The 22,554-nt window shown below is 36.5% G+C and overlaps 2 protein-coding genes across 26 annotated transcripts in view; one reads left to right on the forward strand and one right to left on the reverse strand.

Moving 5' to 3' along the window:
- The window catches only part of ATG14 (autophagy related 14), a 457,705-nt gene that overhangs the window by 220,733 nt on the left and 214,418 nt on the right, over nucleotides 1–22,554 (forward strand). The gene's annotated exons all lie outside the window — the stretch shown is intronic.
- KTN1 (kinectin 1) overlaps nucleotides 1–22,554 on the reverse strand; it is a 160,787-nt gene that overhangs the window by 133,144 nt on the left and 5,089 nt on the right. For 8 of the 25 annotated variants that reach the window (XM_050798215.1, XM_050798207.1, XM_050798231.1 and 5 more), the window contains exon 1: nucleotides 6,514–6,638. The exons of the other annotated variants lie outside the window; for them this stretch is intronic. The gene's annotated coding sequence lies outside the window, so the exon portion shown is untranslated. Of the gene's footprint in view, nucleotides 1–6,513; nucleotides 6,639–22,554 lie in introns of those variants that run through there. 25 annotated transcript variants of the gene reach the window in all.

Raw genomic sequence — 22,554 nt, forward strand, 5'->3', positions numbered from 1 at the left:
GGTCATTAAAATTTTTTAAGTCCACAGTATGCGATTCAATACATGTTTGTTGAGTTGAAAAATGGAGACATGTAGACACTTATGCTGTTCTTTCACACATGGAAGAAATCATTAACACTGTTGATTTTTGCTAACTCACAACCTGAGTTACTACAAAAAAATAATAATATTTTTACACTTTTTTTTAAAGAAATGGGGTCTCTATATATACACTGCTCAGGCTGGACCACATTGGCTATTCACAATCCCTATGATAGTGCATTGCAGCATCAAACTATAGAGGTCTTCCCACTTCAGCCTCCCAAGTGGTTGCAACTACACTACAGGCATGTACCACCTAGCCTGGCTAACCCTTTGTAGTATTAGTTACATCTTTAACCTCATCACACGTAAGTCATAATAGATTCCAATCTGAATGCAATAAACAGCCAGTGGTGGTAAATAGGATTTCTCTGTCAAGAGAACCAGGAGAGAAATATCCATGGAATGATAGGAAAGTAAGTCCAAACTATTTTAAAACCACATTCCACACCATTGTCTTTTATCTTTTACTTGGACATAAATCTTTCAAGAAACTGATAAAGATACTGACCCTCTTTCTCAAAGAAAAAAAGTATCCACACTCACTAAGTTTTACATATAATCTCCAGAAGGTTTCTGGATTCCCTGAAGAATATGCCCGGGCCCCAAGTTTAAAATCCTGCTCTACAATGAGAGTTTTCATTCCTGCCCTATCTTAAAAGAACTACAAAAATAATTATAAGTTAACATGCATGATATGTAAGTTGTGTTTCATCAGAGTACGTATTACAAATACTAATCAAATAGTTTTAAAATTCTATTTACTCGCCCTCCTATAACTTACATTTGTTCATATAAAAACTGAGACACATCACTGAGTTAAATTCTATAAACTTCTCAGAAGGTACAATGACCCGTTTATATTAATATAACAAAGAGGTGAAACCTAAAATTTTTTTTTTTTTTTTTGAGACGGAGTCTCGCTCTGTCGCCCAGGCTGGAGTGCAGTGGCCGGATCTCAGCTCACTGCAAGCTCTGCCTCCCAGGTTTACGCCATTCTCCTGCCTCAGCCTCCCGAGTAGCTGGGACTACAGGCGCCCGCCACCTCGCCCGGCTAGTTTTTTGTATTTTTTTTAGTAGAGACGGGGTTTCACCTTGTTAGCCAGGATGGTCTCGATCTCCTGACCTCGTGATCCGCCCCTCTCGGCCTCCCAAAGTGCTGGGATTACAGGCTTGAGCCACCGCGCCCTAAAATTTTAAGTGATACAAAAATCTGGTGGCAATTATTAGAATTTCAATAGAACTGCTTAACCAAAAAGGATAATATATTTATGTATATACAAGACAGACCACACTGTTTATATAATAAAACCATGAAACTGTTTCAGTGTGGGACATGTGAAGAAACATCATACGACCATTTAAAATAATTAAGACTGTAATGCAGCAAAATACATTACATAGAAGAAAGATTAAAATTTTTGTGTTGAGTATTATATATACTCATAGATGATACCTAAAAAATGAGAATCATTACATTTTTTTGAAGGGAGATTATTACAAACATTTTACTGTTTTAATTGTTCAACTTTTAAAATTTCACATTAAAACAATAAGTAACCAATCTAAATGCACAGTACTAAACTTCAACAGCTTAAATACATAAAAATAAGAATTATTCATATTATGAGAAAAAACTGAGGCAGTTTGATAAGTATACTATTAAATTTCAAGTAATACAACAATTTTGAATTTTATTTTCTTACTATAGGGTTTCAGTTGCTCTTGCTTCTGCTATCCTTTTCTTCACATTAAAAACATTGAAAGCAAATGACACAAAAAAAATTTTATCAATATTTCTGTCCTTCAATTGACACAATTTTATCAGTTAGGGTGACTCAAAAAAACCATTAGCAAAAACTTAACAAATCAAAATTCAAGACTGAAATCTGAACACAGTGAAAGTATTTTTCCACCAAAAAACATACAAAGCAAGCAGACACATTTGAAAAAAACAAAAGCAGTAAGTTGAGGGAAAGGTAATTTTCAACATAGGAATGCAAAATTCCATAAAAGTTCCGGTATAAATCAATGGACAACTAAACGAATACACCCTTAAGATATACAGGCTCCCAGAGCAGCCTATAAGAGCTTGATTTCGTTATTTGAATACAGTTAAAATATGACAGAAGTAGCTGAGAGGCCTAAGCTGAAAGCTATTATTATAGGTTATCTGTAAAAATAATGTTCATAGGTTAAAAAAAAAACAACAACAAAAAAAGCTATCTGTAATCTGATCACACTGAATCTAAATACTTGGCATTCCAAACGTGCCACTCTTCATACCATGTTTACCTTTCTTTAAACCCACAATACTATCTCATGTTTTTTTAAACAGACACGTTAATCTTTTTTTAAGAAAAATGATTTATGGTTAAGTTCTCTACAGTGATAAAAAGTTTACTATTGGTAGCCAAGTATCATTTAATTAAATTTCCATTCCGCAAAAGGTTTAGCTACAATGAACTCCTCCTGCTACAATTAAATATTAGGCATCATGTAGTTGATAACCTTCGAATATAGTATGCGTGTTATATTGCAGATACATCCTGAGCAAAAGTAAATTATTTTAAGATTAGTGAATAGCAATATAATGAAGCAGTAAAATGGAAGGCAAGAGTCTTGACTTTTAGTTCCAATTCGGCCTTCACTCAGTCTTACTTAAAAATTTTAACCATGAGTTTCTTCTCACATGGCTTTAGGGTCCAAACTACTTGCATGATCTTGGATATGCCAAGATCCAAGTGGCCCCCAGTTGGTGGTGCCCAGAGTACCCATGGTAGAAGCAAATGCATAACCTCTTCCGTGGAATCCTTCCCCAAGTCAGACTCCTTAAGGTTTTTAAAAATTATTATCCAGATATGAGCCCACAAAAAAATAACAGAACATGTGACAAGCCATCATGAACAAGAGGCAGAAGAAACAAGCTAAAGAATTAGATCCCCAACTGCACTCCAGCCTGGGAGACAGAGCAATACTCCATCTCAAATAAATAAATAAAATAAACACATAAATAAAACCAAATGGATAGGTTAAAAATAGTTGCAAAGAGATCAATTAAAATGACTTTCAATAGTTTAAGTAGATCTGATGACAGTAAATCAATTTCAACACAGAAATACTTGGGTGGAACAACTAACAAGAAAACTCAACTATTTGAAAGTGAGTGAGGACTCTAGTAAGACAATTCCCACATGTCATGCTTGGAAGGTTCCATAAAAGAGAAAAACCCCTTGCCAAGATTAAGAATACAGGAATACGTTCCTATCTGGGAGTTGTAGATCAGATTTTGAAGAAAATATGGGACCACCAGCTAGAAAAGATCAGCAGTCAACCAAGTGGGAAAAATCAGCAGGAGGAGGCTACTATGGATTCTAAATCAGGCAATCAGAGGAACCACTTTCTAAAGTTCCATTTAAAGCACCTCACCTCATCCCTGCAATCAAATCTAAAAATCTTTGCCTTGTCCTTTGTATGAAATCTCCACCTAACCTTCAAAACCCAGCTTAAATCAAACCTATGAATATGTAATTTCAACTCTCTTCCACAATAGTCTTTATTATTCATTTGTTATTTAGCACTGACCATATGTCAGGACTGCTCTAGGACATTCTGAGTAGACAGCAGTAAAAGGGCCACAAACCCTGCACTTACAGAGCTAACATTCTACTAAGTGGTAAGACGGACCAACAATTAGTATGCAGTATATGAAAGGGCAATAAGTAGCAAGAATAGTGATAAGCAGGGAAGAGAAATAGGGAGAACAGGAAGATGTGGACAGCGGTTAAATTTTATTTATTTTTTTTTTTAATTATTTAGAGACAGGGTTTTGCCATGTTGCCCAGGCTGGTCTGAAACTCCCAATGGTTAAAATTTAGAGTAGAATGGTCAGAGATGATTTCATTTTTAAAAAATGACATCTCAATAAAGACCTGAAATAAGTGAAAGATAGAGCCATGTTGCTATCTGTATCTAAGTGAAGAGCAAAATACGGTGAATGAGAGAAGAGCAAGCACAAAGACCATGAGACAGTAACATACCTGCTATATATGAGCAAGAGCAGTAAGGACAACATGGTTGAGGCAGAATGAACAGAAGGATAAACTGATGAGGTCAAAGAGAATTTGAAAGGGAGAGGGGATGTGGTTAACAATTCATGTTGTTTCTTACAGGAAAAGGATTGTGGCTAACGCTCTCAGTAATATGGGAAAACTACTGGAGGGGTGTGACTAGGGAAGGGTGTAGGGAGAAAGTGAAATCAGGGAAAACTGTTAGGTGACAACTGAAATAATTTAGAGATGATGGTAGCAGGTGAGGTGGTCAAAATTTAGATACTTTATAAAGGTAGAGCCAAGATGATTTGCTGATGGACTGGATATAGGGTATGAGAGAATAAACAAAGCCAAAGGCAATTCCAAAGCTTTTAGACTAGGCCAAAAACAAAGGAGCTGCCCTTTACTGAGATAGGGGAAATGTGGCAGGGACATGGTTAAGGTTGAAGATAAGGAGTTAGGTTTTAGGTAAGTGGAGATGTCCAGTAGACAGCTAAATAATAAGAGTTGTCACGTGAGAAGTGAAGGCTAGGGATATAAATTTGGAAGTATTCAGCAAATGGACTATACTTAATGCCATAAACTTGGATAAAATCCCAAACAAATGGGTATAAATAGAGACCAGGTCTCAAGACTGAAGCACTGAAATTCAACAACAGGAAGATGAAGAACTCTCAAGGGAGAGAGGAGAGGTAGAAAGAAAACCAGGAGTGTGCTGTCCTGGACACCAGATGAATACAGTCTATTAAGGAGGAGAGATGGATCAATTTTGTCAAATGGGGTTGGTAAGTAAAACACAACGAAAACTAGTAATTGACTTCTGAATTTAGCAACATAGACGTTACTGGTGACTTTGACCAAAGCAGTAGAGTAGTGGTGATCAAAACCTGATTGAAACGAATTTAAAAGTTAAAAGAACTCTAGCAAGTGTGGACAACTCTTTGAAGCAGCCTTCCTGTGAAAGGATGCAGAGAAATAAGATGGAACTTGGAGGAGAATATGAGGTTAAGAGTTTGGTTTTTAAAGATGGGAGAAACTACAGCATGATAATATGCTGACAAAAAAACGATTCACTAAAAAGGGAAAGACTAATGATGCAGGAGGGAGAGACAATGTTTTCAAATAGCAAGAAAGGACAGAATTTGGACAAGTAGATAAGAGTGATTGGCCTTAAATAGTACCACAGACAGTTCATCTGTAGGAACACAGAGAAGGAAGAATACAAAAGCACAGACCCAAGACAGGAAAGGAGGTAGATGGTATAGACGTTTGTGAAAATTCTGTTCCTAATGCTACGATTCTCTTTATGAAATGAGAAGCAAAGTCATAAGCAGAGAATAAGTGTAAAAAAGATGGTGGCCAGGCACGGTGGCTCACGCCTGTAATTCTAGCACGCTGGGAGGCCAAGGAGAAAGGATTGCTTGAGCCCAGAGTTCAAGACCATCCTGGGCAACATAGCAGAACTCTGTCTCTACAAACAATAAAAAATTAGCTAGACGTAGTGGCATGCACCTGTAGTCCCAGCTGCTCGAGAGAACAACGCAGAAAGATCACTTGAGCACAGGAGCTCAAGGCTACAGTAAGTCATGATTTCACCTCTGCGCTCTAGCCTGGGTGACAGAGGGAGACCCTGTCTCAAAAAACAAAAATACAAAAAAAAAAAAAAAAAAAAGTATTGAAGGTCTTATAAAACACATTACAATTATTGTTGTAGTTTTCATTCTTTGTAAGTTGCACTCGTTTTAATTTTCCACTTAGGTTTTTAAATGCAGGGTATTTAACAGTGTTCACAAATAAATTTGCTGACTTTAAATGAATTTATAATCTCACTGAGAAAGGAAGTATATAGTATCTACAAAACTAACCAGAGCAAAAAGCCTAACTTGAGCCTCCATGTGATTCTACTCTTCCAGCTCAAGTACCATGTCCACAGCTAGTTCTCCTCCTAAAATTCCAGAGCACTTATTCTCTATTTACATACACATGCACAGAATTCTATGAGACAGTAAACGGTTTCAACTAATATAGCAAGGCAGCAACATACTGCAGTATGATAAAGATAAGAAAATAATAATTGAATTCAAAATCTAAAACGAACCCAAATACATACAAAAATTCAGTTTACTCTAAGTTATTTCCAATCAGTAGAAGGCTGTATCATTCAAATCAACTAAAAACATCCAAATAAAGTTTCAAACATAAGAAAAAATATAAAGCACTTGAGGGCTGGGCGTGGTGGCTCACACCTATAATCCCAGCACCTTCAGAGGCCACAGCAGGTGGATCACTTGAGGCAGGAGTTTAAGACCAGCCTGGCCAACATGATAAAACCCTGTCTCTACCAAACATACAAAACTTAGCTGAGTGTGGTGGTACACACCTACAATCCCAGCTACTCAGGAGGCTGAGGCAATGACAGTCACTCGAATCCAGGAGGCAAAGGGTTGCAGTAAGCCAAGGTCACACCACTGCACTCCAGCCTGCGTGACAGAGCAAAAATCTATCTGAAAAAAAGAAAAAATATAAAGTACTTGAAAACACAAGAAAATAGATAGGCTCATTTTACATAGTTCTATATGTTTAAATTTTTGTAAGCATATTCCATTTGCAGTAAGAATTTTTAAAAATAAATGATTCTACCAATCGATTTAAAAAAACAAAAAACTCAATGAGAAAAATAGACAAAGCATTAACCATTTCCTGAAATGGCCATCAAAATGCAAAAACTCATTTAAATTCCTATTGTCCTAGTCAGTCACTACACCAAAAGTATAATGGCCCCGGAGTGCACAACACAATTAAACAATTATCTTTTAAAATAAGAGGAAAAACATTCAAAGTAAGCAAAAGACACAACAATCCAGGAAATCCAAACACTGAATTCCTCAGCATGGGAATCCCATTTACAGTATCTTTTCTAAGATTAACTCTATAGACCACACTAAAATTTCAAAGCTGTGGTACAATTTCTCCTTTTAAACTGCAAGGCAGTTATTTCTATGACTCACATCTTATTAACACAGCCCTTACTTCAGCAATATCCATTCTAAAGTACTGCTACCCCAATCTGAAATGAATACAACTAATGCCAGAAATGAGTAACGAAATTTAATTTCTCCATTAGGTATCATGTCACAACAAATGAGACTTCTATTTTTTAATCAAACTTTTTCCCCTTTAATGAGAATAGATCAATCCATTTGAACAGCTTTCTCAAGAAACTGAAAAGGAATTGCATAGATGATAGCTGCTGAAAGTATCTTTCAGACTTTTGCTTACTCATCATGCCCAAACCAGCCCATTTTCTCAGGAAAAGGCACTGCTCATTTTAAAACAATTCCATAGGAAATAATCTGGTTAAAAGTTTATTCTGTAAAAAAAATCTAATTTATAATTAGATAAACTGAAAGCTTTAATACCAAAAAAATTAATAACTTTTTAAAATCGTCTTTCAAATCAACACATAAAATCAGTTTTCAAAGACAAAAGAACATAAGTCATCAAAACTGTTCAAAAATTAACACTACAACACGAAATTCATACCAATAATGTAACCGTAAAACAGCTACACCATGTACAGAAGCTTTCCTCCCCTTAAAATCTACCATCTTGACCTACTTTTCCTTTCATAAGATTCCTGAGTAAGAAAGGGCCATCTAATCCAACTAGTCACTCAGAGATTAGACCCAGCTGAAACAGGCAGCCAGCCCATGCTTGAAAAGCAGGGATGAACACCTCCCATAAACCCCCTTTATTTCTTTAGAAAGACAAGTTCTTTTTAGTTTTGATCCAAAATCGCATCACCCTGTAACTTCTCCCAGTGGTCCTATCTCTACCCTAACCTTAACAAATCTGTCCAATCCCACTACCACCAGGTAGTCTTAATAACTGATGCTTAAACTTAACAAAATTAAATTTAAGGTGGATCACCTTAGGTCACTCAACAATGGAAGTACAAAAATGACCAGATGTTTTAGGTATTATGTCTTTTTTGGGGATAAGCAAGAATAATTTATTCATAAAGGATACAATGATGAATGTCCAATAAATCAAATGTGAATTCAAGAATAATTTATTCTTGCTTATCCCCAGAAAAGACATAATACCTAAAACATTTATTCTTGCTTATCCCCAGAAAAGACATAATACCTAAAACATCTCACAAACTAAACATGAAATGTAAATGAGAATATCAAATACTGTCAAAAATGACTCTACCAAAAAAGTTTTGCTTATGAAAACAAGAATTTTTTGGCCGGGCGCGGTGGCTCAAGCCTGTAATCCCAGCACTTTGGGAGGCCGAGACGGGCGGATCATGAGGTCAGGAGATCGAGACCATCCTGGTTAACACGGTGAAACCCCGTCTCTACTAAAAAATACAAAAAACTAGCCGGCCGAGGTGGCGGACGCCTGTAGTCCCAGCTACTCGGGAGGTGGAGGCAGGAGAATGGCGTGAACCCGGGAGGCGGAGCTTGCAGTGAGCTGAGATCCGGCCACTGCACTCCAGCCTGGGTGACAGCGCGAGACTCCGTCTCAAAAAAAAAAAAAAAAAAAAAAAAGAAAACAAGAATTTTTAAACCTTGTCCAAGAACACCCAATTAAAGGCAAAATAGCCCAAATACAAACAAAAAGTTCAGTATATTATCACAGTGCCATTTCAAATCAGTAAGTTGAAAAAAAATAGATTTAATAAGTAGTGTTGGCACAAATGCGAAAAAGACACAAGAGAAAGCTTGTTTGCTTTTCCAAAACCCAAAAGTCTCCATTAAGATTTTACAATCATAAATTATTATCTACAGTCTCTGCCAATCCAGAACACTCCCCTACTGCCGCTTCCTACCACAAATACTAACATAAAAATGGCTCACAGATCACCTGAGGTCAGCAGTTTGAGAACAGCCTCGCCAACATGGTGAAACCCCATCTCTACTAAAAATACAAAAAATCAGCCGGGCATGGTGGCGGGAGCCTGTTAATCCCAGCTACTCCGGAGGCTGAGGCATGAGAATCGCTTTGAACCTGTGCAGCAGAGGTTGGCAGTGAGCCAAGATTGCACCACTGCACTCCGCCCTGGGTGACAGAGCTAGACTCCGTCTCAATAAAAAGAAAAAAAAAATGGATCAACGGCCACAAAAGCCCTGTGACTCAGGAAAAACTCTTGGGAAGGAAAAATCTCTCTGGAAAAAAACTACCTCTATCCAATCTAGTCTGTACAGTATAGTATTTGCAGATATTCTCCTGTCAAAGGTGAACTTCCAGTCAAAATGAACAAGAGTAGCACATACAGAGAGTAGATCCCAAAAAACTGATAACAGAATGTGAAAGACTATTAAAACAAAAATGTCAGCCATTAGAGTTATAAAAGAAATCAGAAACACAGAAAACACTCATTAAAAAAAAGAAAAATTAGAACTTGAACTTTATAAATTATGTGTATGCATACATATGCACAGACATACAAACACCCCCAGAAATTAAAAGCCAAATGGCCTGATAACTATATAAAGCTGAATTATCAAACAAGACAGACTTGATTAAAAAACTGACAATGTACCACAAAAAATTATACATAAGGGAAAATATGAAAGAAAAATTAACAGACATAAAGGATACAATGAGAATGTCCAATGAATCAAATGGGAATTCAAGGAGAGGAAAGAACAAAGAAACAAAGTGGCTGAGAATTTTCAAAAACTGCTGAAAGCTATGAATCTTCCAATTCAGGAAAGGCAACAAAATTTGAACAGAATAAAAGATATTTAAACATATTTGCAGTAACACCGTGTAACTCAAACAAGTCTTGAAAGCAACACAGAAAAGAGTACTGAAGAAGAAATTTAGACTTACATAGTACTTAGCAATAGAAGCCAAAGGATAATGTAATAAAATCTCTATAGAAACAATGACCATTAATTACCACAGAATTCTAGACCCTGCTGAACACTGGAATATTATTAGTTTTCAGAAGCAATAAGTCTGTCAGCTATGCAACAAACAAAACTGATTAACATTAGTAAATAGTAAAAATTCAGACTTTATATGAAATTTACTAATCCAGAATGTAATTTTAATGAATAGTACCTCTTTCCAACCAGAGTATGCCTGACTGAGAAACCAATATTCTTATTCTTTCATTAGGGATTACAGCTGACCTTTGCTTTTCTCTAATAAACTCTTCAGGAATGCACAAAGAAGAGTGCTAGCAAAGAGTTTTCCCTCTCTGGCCCCTCGATTCCAAGCTTCCATGTACAAAGCCATATAAAATTAGGACAAATCTTCACAGATAGTCAAGTACACCAGTTAAATGATGAAAGCCTGAATTTTTTTCTAAACCTTACAATCTATTCTGTAGTCTACATTTTAATTTCTACACTTCTACAACCTACATTTCTCCTTTTTTTTTTTTTTTTTTTTTTTTTTTTTTTTTTTTTTTTTTTGAGATAGGATCTGACTCTGTCACCTAGACTGGAGTGCAGGGGCATGATCTTGGCTCACTGCAACCTCCACCTCCGGGGCTCAAGTGATTCTCTGGCCTCAGCCTCCCAAGTAGCTGGGATTACAGGTGCCCGCTACCATGCCTGGCTAATTTTTTTATTTTTAGTAGAGATAGGGTTTCACCATGTTGGCCAGGCTGTTCTCAATCTCCTGACCCTCAAGTGATCCGCCCACCTCGGCCTCCCAAAGTGCTGGGATTACAGGCATGAGCCACCATGCCGGCCCTTCTACATTTCAATTTTAATGTTCATATTCCACAGGGAAATTCCTATCATTGCTATTTAAGAAAAAGCAAAGAGATTCAACATCTACACAAACAGCAAAATCGTCAATAAACAGCAAAATCTTACAATCTAAAAACAAGTACAAACGAAGAATCTGATAAAATTAAGAAATGTTCTGATTCTGATTCACTGAAATAAAGAGGCATTTGCTTTAATACATTCACAATCTTATGTATTTATCATTCTCTGAAATTGTACCTTAAGAACTATGGCTTAAGAAAACATTCACTGAAGATTTTTACTCACTTCTTATACAAAGTTTAGTTTATACTACTCAAAAAGTATAAGTCAAATGAGTAACTCTCCTTTTCAAATATATGTTCTCCCATCTATCTGGGAGCCCAACACAGAGTCCAACGCAGTGTTGTCAAATATTTAATAACTTTATATAGGTGGTCCTTGTGAGTTCTTCCCTTTGGATTTTTTTCAAAATAATCCTTCATATATACAGTATATACTAATTCTATTTGTGTTCACTGGTACTCTGAAACACAAAATCGAGGATGTTTTATCATGATATGGTCTTCATTATAATGCTCTATTCTTGAAGCTGCCAAGAGTCTATGACAGAAAAAACATCAGAAAGTACAGACATAATTACCTTGAATTGGAAATAAGTGTAGCTCTCATATATTAACAAAGTTTAAGTCTACAGTGGCAAAAAAAAAAAAAAAGTTTGTCAAAAAAAGAAAAAAAGGTTCTACTCTTTTAACATCACTCACAATAATAAGAAACCTAGGCAAAAAATTAGTGAGAGAACAGATCTTACTAAGAACAACCATAGGAAGCTAACTCCAAGAAATAGTCCTTGTGATTTCACCAACTGAAAGTTGGTTTAAGTACGTAAATTACGTAATTAGCATAATTAAAACACAGCATACCATGAACCTTCAAAATTTGTGATCGCAAAGACTGCCTTCCAGACAACAGAAATATGAAGTAAGAGGTTGAAAGGTGATCAGTTATCAGAACCTAAATTACAGCCACAAGTAGAGGCTCCTATCCTATAGTCATCCTTAGAATCCATGTTTACAACACACCCACCTCAACAGCCATGCAAACATAGATGTTGCCTTCAGCAGACACAGCTGCCATGATCCTACATTTCAAGTTCCATGAAAGGCTTCTGCTTTCCCCACTATTAGAAGATGCCTGAAGAAAACTAGCCGGGCGTGGTGGCGGCGCCTGTAGTCCCAGCTACTCGGGAGGCTGAGGCAGGCGAATGGCGGGAACCCGGGGGGCGGAGCTTGCAGTGAGCTGAGATCCGGCCACTGCACTCCAGCCCAGGCGACAGAGCCAGACTCCGTCTCAAAAAAAAAAAAAAAAAAAAAAAAAGAAGATGCCTGAAGAGTCAGGGGAAAAAAAGTAAAAGCTATTAAATATCATGTACTAAATATAGAAAGTAGTCAAATTAAAATTGATGAATTTATTTTAGGTAAATCCAGACAATTGTTACTAAAAAATACAGGCACATCAAAAGCTATCCACTATAAACCATTTTTTTTGTTTTTTGAGACGGAGTCTTGCTCTGTTGCCCAGGCTGGAGTGCAGTGGCGCAATCTCAGCTCACTGAAAGCTCAGCCTCCTGGGTTCATGCCATTCTCCTGCCTCAGCCTTCCGAGTAGCTGGGACTACAGGCGCCCACCACCACACCCGGCTAATTTTTTTGTATTTTTAGTAGAGACGGGGTTTCACCATGTTAGCCAGGATGGTCTCAATCTCCTGACCTCATGATCCGCCCACCTCGGCCTCCTAAAGTGTTGGGATTACAGCCGTGAGTCACCACGCCCGGCCGCCAAACCAGTCACTATTAAAAAAAAAAAAATCACTCCAGTACCTTTTTAAATAAAAGGATTACTAAATCAGGAAAATCCAATACACATTATGGAATGTCTGATTTTGTCAGAACAGTCAATAAACAAGCTATCCTTGGTGACAAGATTGATAAATCCTGAACATGGCTGAATAGTGGCATAAATTGGAGAATATTTAAAAGGTTAAACAATAATATCCCAAAGTTGCCAATTAATGTTTAGAAAGTACCTTAACAATGTACAAAAAAAACTCGGTTCTTAGCCTAACCTTACTAACATTTTAATCGATTACTTAAAGATAATCTTGCCAGTTCACAAATGTGGATGAGAACAAAGGGCAAACCAATGAAAGGTTTCAGAAAATAAGATTTGTATTATCCTGTGTTACTCTTTGAGCTACCTGGTTAGAATAGCAGAAATTCTGACAACTAGTTCAGATAAGCTGGAATATCAGTTATTAAGTCTACAAACTTACCCCACATAATCAGCTGTTCATTTAACTGGTTTTCATCAAAATGGCTCTTGAAAATTACCACTTTTCAAGCAATGACCTTTTTTGGTATTAGTGACTGTTTACCTAAGCACACACAAAATAAATATTCTATAGAGTGAAATTTCAACATTTATGATTTCAGGCAAAGACACAATCAATGTTTTATTCAACATAATTATTTCCCGTCAGCGTATATCATATGCAACAGATCTATACTGCACATACAGTATACTGGATGAACCTAGATATGCTTTGTGTATATACGCAGAGCAAGAAAGTCAATGAGCTTCTAGCTCCTACAACTCTGTCTTTTCTGCTTGCGTTCCATTTCCCGTGTTTTAAACAACTTGTGTTTATCTGTTATTGCCCTAGTGGTGCTTTTCTGCGCAGACAACTTAAGTGCAGACTGAATGCAAGACAACTCTGAACTCCAGAACACATGAATTGGTGAAAAAACACAATATAGAAGAAACAGACTTTCCAAAAAGTGACACCCTACCAACCAGACTACCATCCACCATCAAATTTTCTTTCTCCTTTGGCAAATACAATTAGCCTTCAATATACATTATATTTTATGTATAAAGTGTATTTACTTTCAACTTGTTTATACCTACACAAACTTGTCTTCATTGTTAGATTAATATTTACCTACATGTGAGAACTGTTTGGGATGAAATATTGCATCATAATTCCCTACTAAAATTAATGGAAATATGCTTTCATTTAATAGCTTTTAAATTACCAGCAGGGTTTTCAAGAAAATAAATTCAAAACATTGAATATGTGACTTTCAAGTTGGAGACAACAAGCAAAAATATTTCAGACAACAACGGATCCCAGTCCAAACTCAAAAAACGGAAAAAAAAAAAAAAAAAAAAAATCTACTCTGCTTGAGTGGGAATAGCAACTCCAAAACAGAATGAAGAAACACAAGATGAGTAAGATCAAGCAGCAAAAGCAAGAATCGCATTTCAAGACTTAAGGATTCTAACTAATTATTATATCATCATAAATCAGTGTGATGCTAATATCAGATGTGTTCTGTAGAGCTGAATAATATTCAACAAGATTAAAAGACAGATTTGTGCAAAGGAAGGGAAAAGATCACTGAACTAGAGCGCTCAGGATACACTATGAATACTACTCAGGATACACAAGCTGGGATTCAAAAAACAAGTAAGACTAAGATAGAAATGAAGATAAAGACTTCCAATAAGGATCCTCCTACTCCAAATAACTTAATAATGGTGTGAAATACTACTTTTGCACCAACCTTTTGCAAGAATATAAAAGGAAATGATTTAAAAGATACGGCTAAACTCAAAACTAAGATAAACATCATAGTGGGATGAAATGCAATAAAAATTCAAAGTAGCAACCCATATCTTAAGTGGAGTAGAGGGAAGAAGGAACCAGGAAGATGGCTGGATAGTTCAGCTCCTAAAAGTAACAGCAATAAAACAGAACCAGGTTCACTGCCTGATGCCAAGGGGTCAGGATTTGCACAGCTTGTAAAAAGAGGTTTTAAAAAAATAAAAAGGTAAAAAAGGAGAGGGCAAGAGAGGGGAGAAAAACAATGACACTGCAAATCCAGAGCTATAACTTTATAGAAGCTCCAAGCCTGGAGAAAAAAAAAAAGATAACAAAACATCCAATGTCATAGCAAATTAAAAATTAATAATTCCTTAATACAAAGCTAGCATTCGTTCACATTCCCCAATTGCTTTGTAAGTATTTTGTTATTCCTTGACTGGTATATTTCTTGTCTCCTTTCACCTACTATACCTATCTCTTCATTTTCAGTTTCTTACAATTCTTAGAACTTTTAGTTGGGGAGGGAAAAAAAAAAACAAAAACCAGGCAGCTAGTCCTAGAGAGTTTCCCAGTGTGAATTTTGTTAATAGTACCCTCACAGTGTTTAACAAGTTTTTTTTTTTTGGGGGGGGGTGTCTATTTCTGATCAATTCGTAACCTCAAAAACAAGATTAAATATCAGGGTTTTGATTTGAACACAAAAGTCATCAAAATAATGAGTCTGTCCAATGTTAAAACCAGGTTTTTTTTTAATCCAAAACATAGCAAGAAATTTAATGAGAAAAAACAATCATATAAAAACATGAATTCACGTCAGATGTTTTATGAAATGGTCTGACAAAGATTTTTTAATTTGAACATGTTAAAGGAAGAGATAGAGATTTTCTAAGTAGCAAAAGGGTTGTCAAACAAAAAGAGAATTGAAACCGGTGATTATGAAAAAGCAATTCCAAATCTAAAATATGAAAATTATAGATACTGGCATATAGACTCAACAGATACAACACACTCTAGACAAAATAGAAAAATAAAATGGTAAATTGCTAGACAGTAATGAATTCACCTAGCATGAAGCACAGAGAAGAGAAAAAAATGATAGAACAATCAAAGACACGGGATAAACTAAGACTCCAAGACAGGTCTAACAAGTGAGAAAAGTGAAAATAAAAGAAGCAATATTTAAAGAGGTAAGAATTTTTCAAAATTAAGGATTTGATTCCTCATACTGTAAGTACACTCTGAGTACCAGCTGGATACACAGAAGTTTGTCCATATTTATTCAAAATACCAAGCACAAAGATCTACTTCACAATATATGTGCAAAACAATTTAAGAAAACCACATGCAAACACTGGCATCACTGTCAAATATTTACAAAACACTTAGGATGTCAACTAGGGACTGGAGGAGGGACTTCAAAGTTTACTGAATAACTATCCAAAGTTTCTTTCTAAAAACATACAGTCATCCCTCAGTATGCATCAAAAATTGGTTACAGGACACACACAGATATACCAAAATCTGCCCATAGTCAAGTCAAATAGCCCATCTACTCAGGTTTCACCATCCTGCGCCACGCATAAATGGACCCATGCAGTTCAAACCTATGTTGTTCAAGGGCCACTTGCAATTATTTTCTTGTGACTCTAAAAGTAAGTTGTAGATGCAATCCTCAAAACAACCTCATAGTCAAAGTATTATTTCAAAGCATCTATAAATAAACACATTTTAGCCCTTAAAAACTGAAACAGTAAGCAGTGGAAACCTTGGAGAAAAGAAAACAGCACAAAGGGGAAGAAACAAAAATCAATTCAAAGGAAAGAACTGTGAGACAACATAAAACTTTAGAAGACAACATGTGAGAACATCTTCATAACCGTGAGGCAGAGAAGAATTTCTTAAACTAGACACAAAGTACAAATTATAAAAGGAAAATTTAATTATACATTAAAATTTTTACCTTTTAATAGAGACACCATAGGAAAGTCAGAAGACAAGCCACAAAGTAGGAAGACATTTATAACACATAAGTGGCAAAGAATTAGTATTCAGAACATATGAAGAAATCTTGCCACCCAAAAAAAAAAATAAACCCAACAGAAAAATGAACAGTCATTTCAGAGAAAAGGAAACTAGTGCCCAGCAAACACTGAAAATATGTTTTGTCTCATTAATCAGAAACGTAAGGCCAGGCGCAGTGGCTCACGCCTGTAAATCACAGCACTTTGGGTGGCCAAGGCAGGCAGATCACCTGAGGTCGGGAGACCAGCCTGACCAATATGGAGAAACCCCATCTCTACTAAAAATACAAAATTAGCCAGGCGTGGTGGCGCATGCCTGTAATCCCAGCTGAGGGAGGAGAATCGCTTGAACTCGGGAGGCAGAGGCTGCGATGAGCCAAGATCGCACCACTGCACTCCAGCCTGGACGACAAGAGCAAAATTTCGTCTCAAAAAAAAAGAAAGAAAGAAATGCAAAGACATATAATGTATCAATTCACACACAATAGGCTAACTGGTTTCTGCCATTATCATGTATAGGGAAGAATGTGGAGCCATCACACATATACACTGGTGACAGGAATAAACTGGAACATTTATATTGGAAAGAAAACAATTTAGCACTAACTAGTAAGGTTGAAAATATATGTCTCCTACAATCCAGCAATTCTATTTCTAGCTAGTTATAAGCCCTAAAACTATCTACACTCTAGTATCATTAGCGATTAGCATAAAACTTAGGTCTTGACTAGTGTTTTTAGTTTTAATGAAACAGAATAGCATGGAATAGTATACCTGATAATATAATGAGTAATAATTTAAAATGTGTTTCTTACTGTGAGTGGTAACAAAAAGTTTGAAAAAAAACAGTATCCTAGAGACACAAGTGCAATAAAGAGACCTATGCTATTCAAGGTGTTCCTAGTAGCACTGTGTATACTAACAACAAAAATACCTAGAAACCCAAATGTCCAACAACAGGAAACAGGTTGTAAAATATTCATACATGAAGTAGCCAAATCAGTTAGAGCTACATACAACATGATGAAAGAATATCCCGGGCCAAGGCAGGTGGATCACAAGGTCAGGAGATCAAGATCAGCCTTGCCAACATGGTGAAACCCTGTCTCTACTAAAAATATAAAAATTAGCTGGACGTGGCGGTGCATGCCTGTAATCCCAGCTACTCAGAGACTGAGGCAGGAGAAACGCTTGCAGGCAGAGGTTGCAGTGAGCCGAGATCGTGCCACTGCACTCCAGCCTGGGCGACAGAGCAAGACTCCATCTCAAAAAAAAAAAAAAAAAGAAAAGAAATCAGATAAATATAGTAACCAAGAATAACAATTAAGGAATCTCTGGCCCAGCATGGTGGCTCATGCCTGTAATCTCAGCACTTTGGGAGGCTAAGGCGGGCGGATCACTTGAGGTCAGGAGTTCGAGACCAGCCTGGCCAACAAGACAAAACCCCATCTCTACTAAAATACAAATATTAGCCAGGTTTGGTGGAAGGTGCCTGTAATCCCAGCTACTTGGGAGGCAGTAGAATCGCTTGAGCCCAGGAGGTGGAGGTTGCAGTGAATCAGAGGTTCCAATGAGTCAGAGGTTGCAGTGAGCCAGGATTGCACCACTGCACTCCAGCCTGGGTGACAGAGCGAGACGCCGTTTCAAAAAAAAAGAATCTCTTTATACCAAAAGTAGTATGTTATTTTGAATGCTGTCAGGACTTTCTGCTTAAATAAAGGTTACATAACACTGAAAGAATATGAAATATAACTACCAATTTATGCCAGGTAATTAATCTTAGACGAGCAGACAAAAATTCGGCTTTCATCACTTTACAACTAACTTATATTTATGAATTACTTCTTTTCTCCCCAAAACCTCAGACAAGGTAAATGCCTGGGCTGTATTTTACATATAATTCCAAGGCTAATCTTGAATATATAACTGACCTTTGAACATTATGGGTTTAAACCATATGGGTCCACTTCATGTAGATTTTTTCAGTAACTACATTGGAAAATTTTTTGGAGAATGCAATAATTTGAAAAAAACTCGCAGAGAAACCATAGCCTACAAATATTGAAAAAATTAAGAAAAAGGCATGTCATGAATGCATAAAATATATGTAGATACCAGTCTATTTTATAATTTACTACCATAAAATATACACAAATTATAAAGTTAAAATTTATCAAAACTTACACAAACACAAACCAGACCCTATATGGTGACTGTACATGGTGCCATTTGCAATAGAAGGAAATGTAAACAAATATAAAGATATACTACTAAATCACAACTGCATAAAATTAACTGCAGTACATATTGTATCACTGTAATAATTTTGTAGCCACCTCCTGTTGCTATTACTGTGAGCTCAAGTGTCTGAAGTATCCATGACTCCTATCCATGACTCTAATTATCTCCACATGAGCATTCTGTCCTTCCAGTAACAGTAACACAGTAAAAAGTGATCTTAGTTCTCGCACATTTTTCATCATTTTTAGCACAACACCATAAACCCTGAATAACACCATGGGACCCATGCCAAGTGCCACTAGTAATGCTGGAAGTGCTCCCAAGAAGCAGAGAAAAGTCATGACAAGGAAAAGTTGAATTACTTGATATGTACTATAGACTGAGGTCTGCAGTTACAGTTGCTCACTGTTTCAGACAGATGATTCATCTTACAGATGATATAAACTTACTGTATCAATAAACAGTACAGTATTGTAAATACAGTCTCTCCTGATTTTCTTAGCATTTTCTTTTCTTTAGCTTTATAAGAATACAGTATATAATACATATAACATACAATATACATGTTAATTGACTATTTATGTAATTGGTAAGGTTTCCAGTCAACAGTAGGGTACTAGTAGTTAAGTTTCTGAAGAGTCAAAAGTTATACAAAAATTTTTGACTGCACAGGGTGCTAGCGCCCCGAATTCCCACATTGTCCAAAGGTCAGCTGTATTTTTCACTTGAAAAAATTTTCAAGCTCAGAAATACTTCAAGTTAAAACTAAATCTAATTATTTAGACTAAAAGAAAAAAAAAAGAGCAAAAGAACCAAGCCACTTTTACAAAAGGATTCAATTTAAACTTAAAATTACAGCAAACATCTAGGTCAAACTGGAAGTTATTTAAGAAATGACTCCCCAGCAATAGAGTACCAAGCACAAAGATTATACAGCACAGTACCTGAAACTGTACCCAGAAATAAGAGCACTAAATACAAGCTTGAGGCATTCCCTTCACAGAAATCATGACATTTAGCCAACCTGAAGAGATCCAGATTACGAAAACTACGTAAAGTAATTACAGAAACGTTTCAAATGAACATGACTTCCTAACAAAGTGGGCAAGTAAAGGTTGGCAGCACGTAAGTGAATTCAACCTGTGTGGATATTACAGATTTAAGGCAACATCTTCAATGTTCTGCAACACAGCGTTCAGAACACTAGGGAGTTTTCAGCGCACAGCTTAGCTTGTCCAAATTTATTTCAAAAGATAATTAGATCTAAACACAGGCATTCACTGAATTATTTATGTAGAGATTCCACTCAGAACACTTACATTACTGATGAACAAGATTAACTGAGACTAAGCACAAGCATTTTGCTGAAATTTGTGTTTCAAACTGTTTTCCATTCCACTCTCCCAAGAGTAAACCTGAAACCCTTATTCTTAGAGTTTCACTTTATATGGCATACCAAATACTACTCAGCTAGGCATGCTAATAAAGGATGGCAAGTAAAGCAAAAGACTCAATGAGTCCCAATCATTTTCGAGCATCAGACCATCCATTCATTCAAATTGAGCACTACCTAAGTGTCAAACACATAGTTCACAGTGATGAACAAAACAGTCCCTGCCTCACTTACATTCTTGTAGGTGAGGCAGATACCAAGAAAGAAATAAGCATATTATAACATCAGGTTGTGACTGATGGTGCAATGAAGAAAAATAAGGCTGTGACAAAGAATAGGGAGGGTATGCATTTTTAGGTAGGGTCAGAGTTGGCTTTTTTGAGGTAGTCATTGAGGAATGCCTGTAAGATCACACAAGAGTAACTCATAATGAACATATGTAGGAAATGAAACAGAAAAATTTCTTGGAAACTAAAAGGATGACATTCTATCTACTGCTTTTCATATAACTAAAACATTTTATAGCACGTGTTTTAGGTAGCTTTTACTATTTTCTCCACTTGAAAAACTTCAAGTCTTTAAATTTAAATTACTAGTTTTAAGAATTAATCTTCTAATTCCTTTGGGGGGGGCGGGGGGGGTGCGGAATCCTTATAACCTTAATTTAGCTTTGTAATGCCTAACAGTAGACAGTAACCTTAATTTAGCTTTGTAACGCCTAACAGTAGACAGTAACCTTAATTTAGCTTTGTAACGCCTAACAGTAGACAGCTGCACATGGACGGCATTTTATTTTTCAGAAAGCATTCTTATAAAACAGCTCAATGGGTAAGAATGGGCTCTAAGTCAGAATGCCTCAGTTAAAATTAAGGCTCCTCCTAAAGACATTTGTTGTGTCTTTGAACAAATTATTTGTCTCCCTAGTTTTCACCACATAGTACCTACCTCATAAGGTTGTTGAGAGGATTAAATATGATAATGCACATAAAGCATTTAGAGTCTGACAGCAAATATGTACTCCAATGTTAGCTATCATTTATGAGGCAACTACTGAAGATAATTCCTTAATGAGCCTTAGGCAGGTTAATATATGTTAAGATCACACATGCAGTAAGCGGTACTGATTAGCAAAACTAAATTCAAGCCCAAGGTCTTGAGACTCCCTAGTGCCCACACTGTTTCTACTACCCCACAGAACATTATGTAATTAAAGAACTGGACAATAAAGAACTTGCAAAAAACCTTAGAATTAATAAGGTCTAAGACCTATAGGTCTCCTAACTACTGACTTTCAGCTCATTATACCAGACCAGACTGTTTCCTTGACAACTCAATGACTCATGTGTAAGAATAATAATTGTCCCACATTTTCCAGTGAAAATGCAGTGTAACATCATGTCTCCTGATAGACAATGGACACTTACTTGAATTCACGTAAGTTCTGATAACTAATTGTAGATGTTACTCAGAGTCAAAATAAAGAAGTACAAGTAAATAACATTCTCCTCTAGTAATCACAGGCTGGTATGACCCTACGGCCCCTATGAAACCTATTCAAAGTGGAAGCTGTCTTAAAGGATCTCTCACTGGATTAACTGACATTCTACTCCTTTGTAAAAATACATAGGCTGGTGTCTTCAGAAAGCTGTTTCTGGCTAGCGGTTACTCTCCTACTTACTTATTTCTATATATCTATCAAATATGAAAATAGAGTCTGGCCGGGCGCGGTGGCTCAAGCCTGTAATCCCAGCACTTTGGGAGGCCGAGACGGGCGGATCACGAGGTCAGGAGATCGAGACCATCCTGGCTAACACGGTGAAACCCCGTCTCTATTAAGAAATACAAAAAAAAAACTAGCCGGGCGAGGTGGCGGGCGCCTGTAGTCCCAGCTACTCGGGAGGCTGAGGCCGGAGAATGGCGTAAACCTGGGAGGCGGAGCTTGCAGTGAGCTGAGATCCGGCCACTGCACTCCAGCCTGGGTGACAGAGCGAGACTCCGTCTCAAAAAAAAAAAAAAAAAAAAAAAAAAAAAAAGAAAATAGAGTCAAAAGGTGTTATTTCTATTAAAACAGCATTAAATCCTTTGGAAGGCCTTGACGAATAACTGCAAAAATCTATAAAGATTTTGTACTTGGAGAGTTTCCCAGTTCCTACCTTTTCATTGCACTTTAAAGAAGCCAATACTAGATATCATAGATAATGCTTTTAGAGTACAATCTATGAAAGGAAAATCAGGATAATCTTTATTTTAAGAAATCAGTACAAATAAAAAGGTAAATAAAAGTAAAATCAAATATTTTCAGTGAAAACATTTAAGGTGCACATATATTTTGAGTCCTTGCTTTAACCAATTTTTTGAATTAA

Source organism: Macaca thibetana, chromosome 7, assembly GCF_024542745.1.
Source record: "Macaca thibetana thibetana isolate TM-01 chromosome 7, ASM2454274v1, whole genome shotgun sequence".
Lineage (NCBI taxonomy): Eukaryota > Metazoa > Chordata > Mammalia > Primates > Cercopithecidae > Macaca > Macaca thibetana.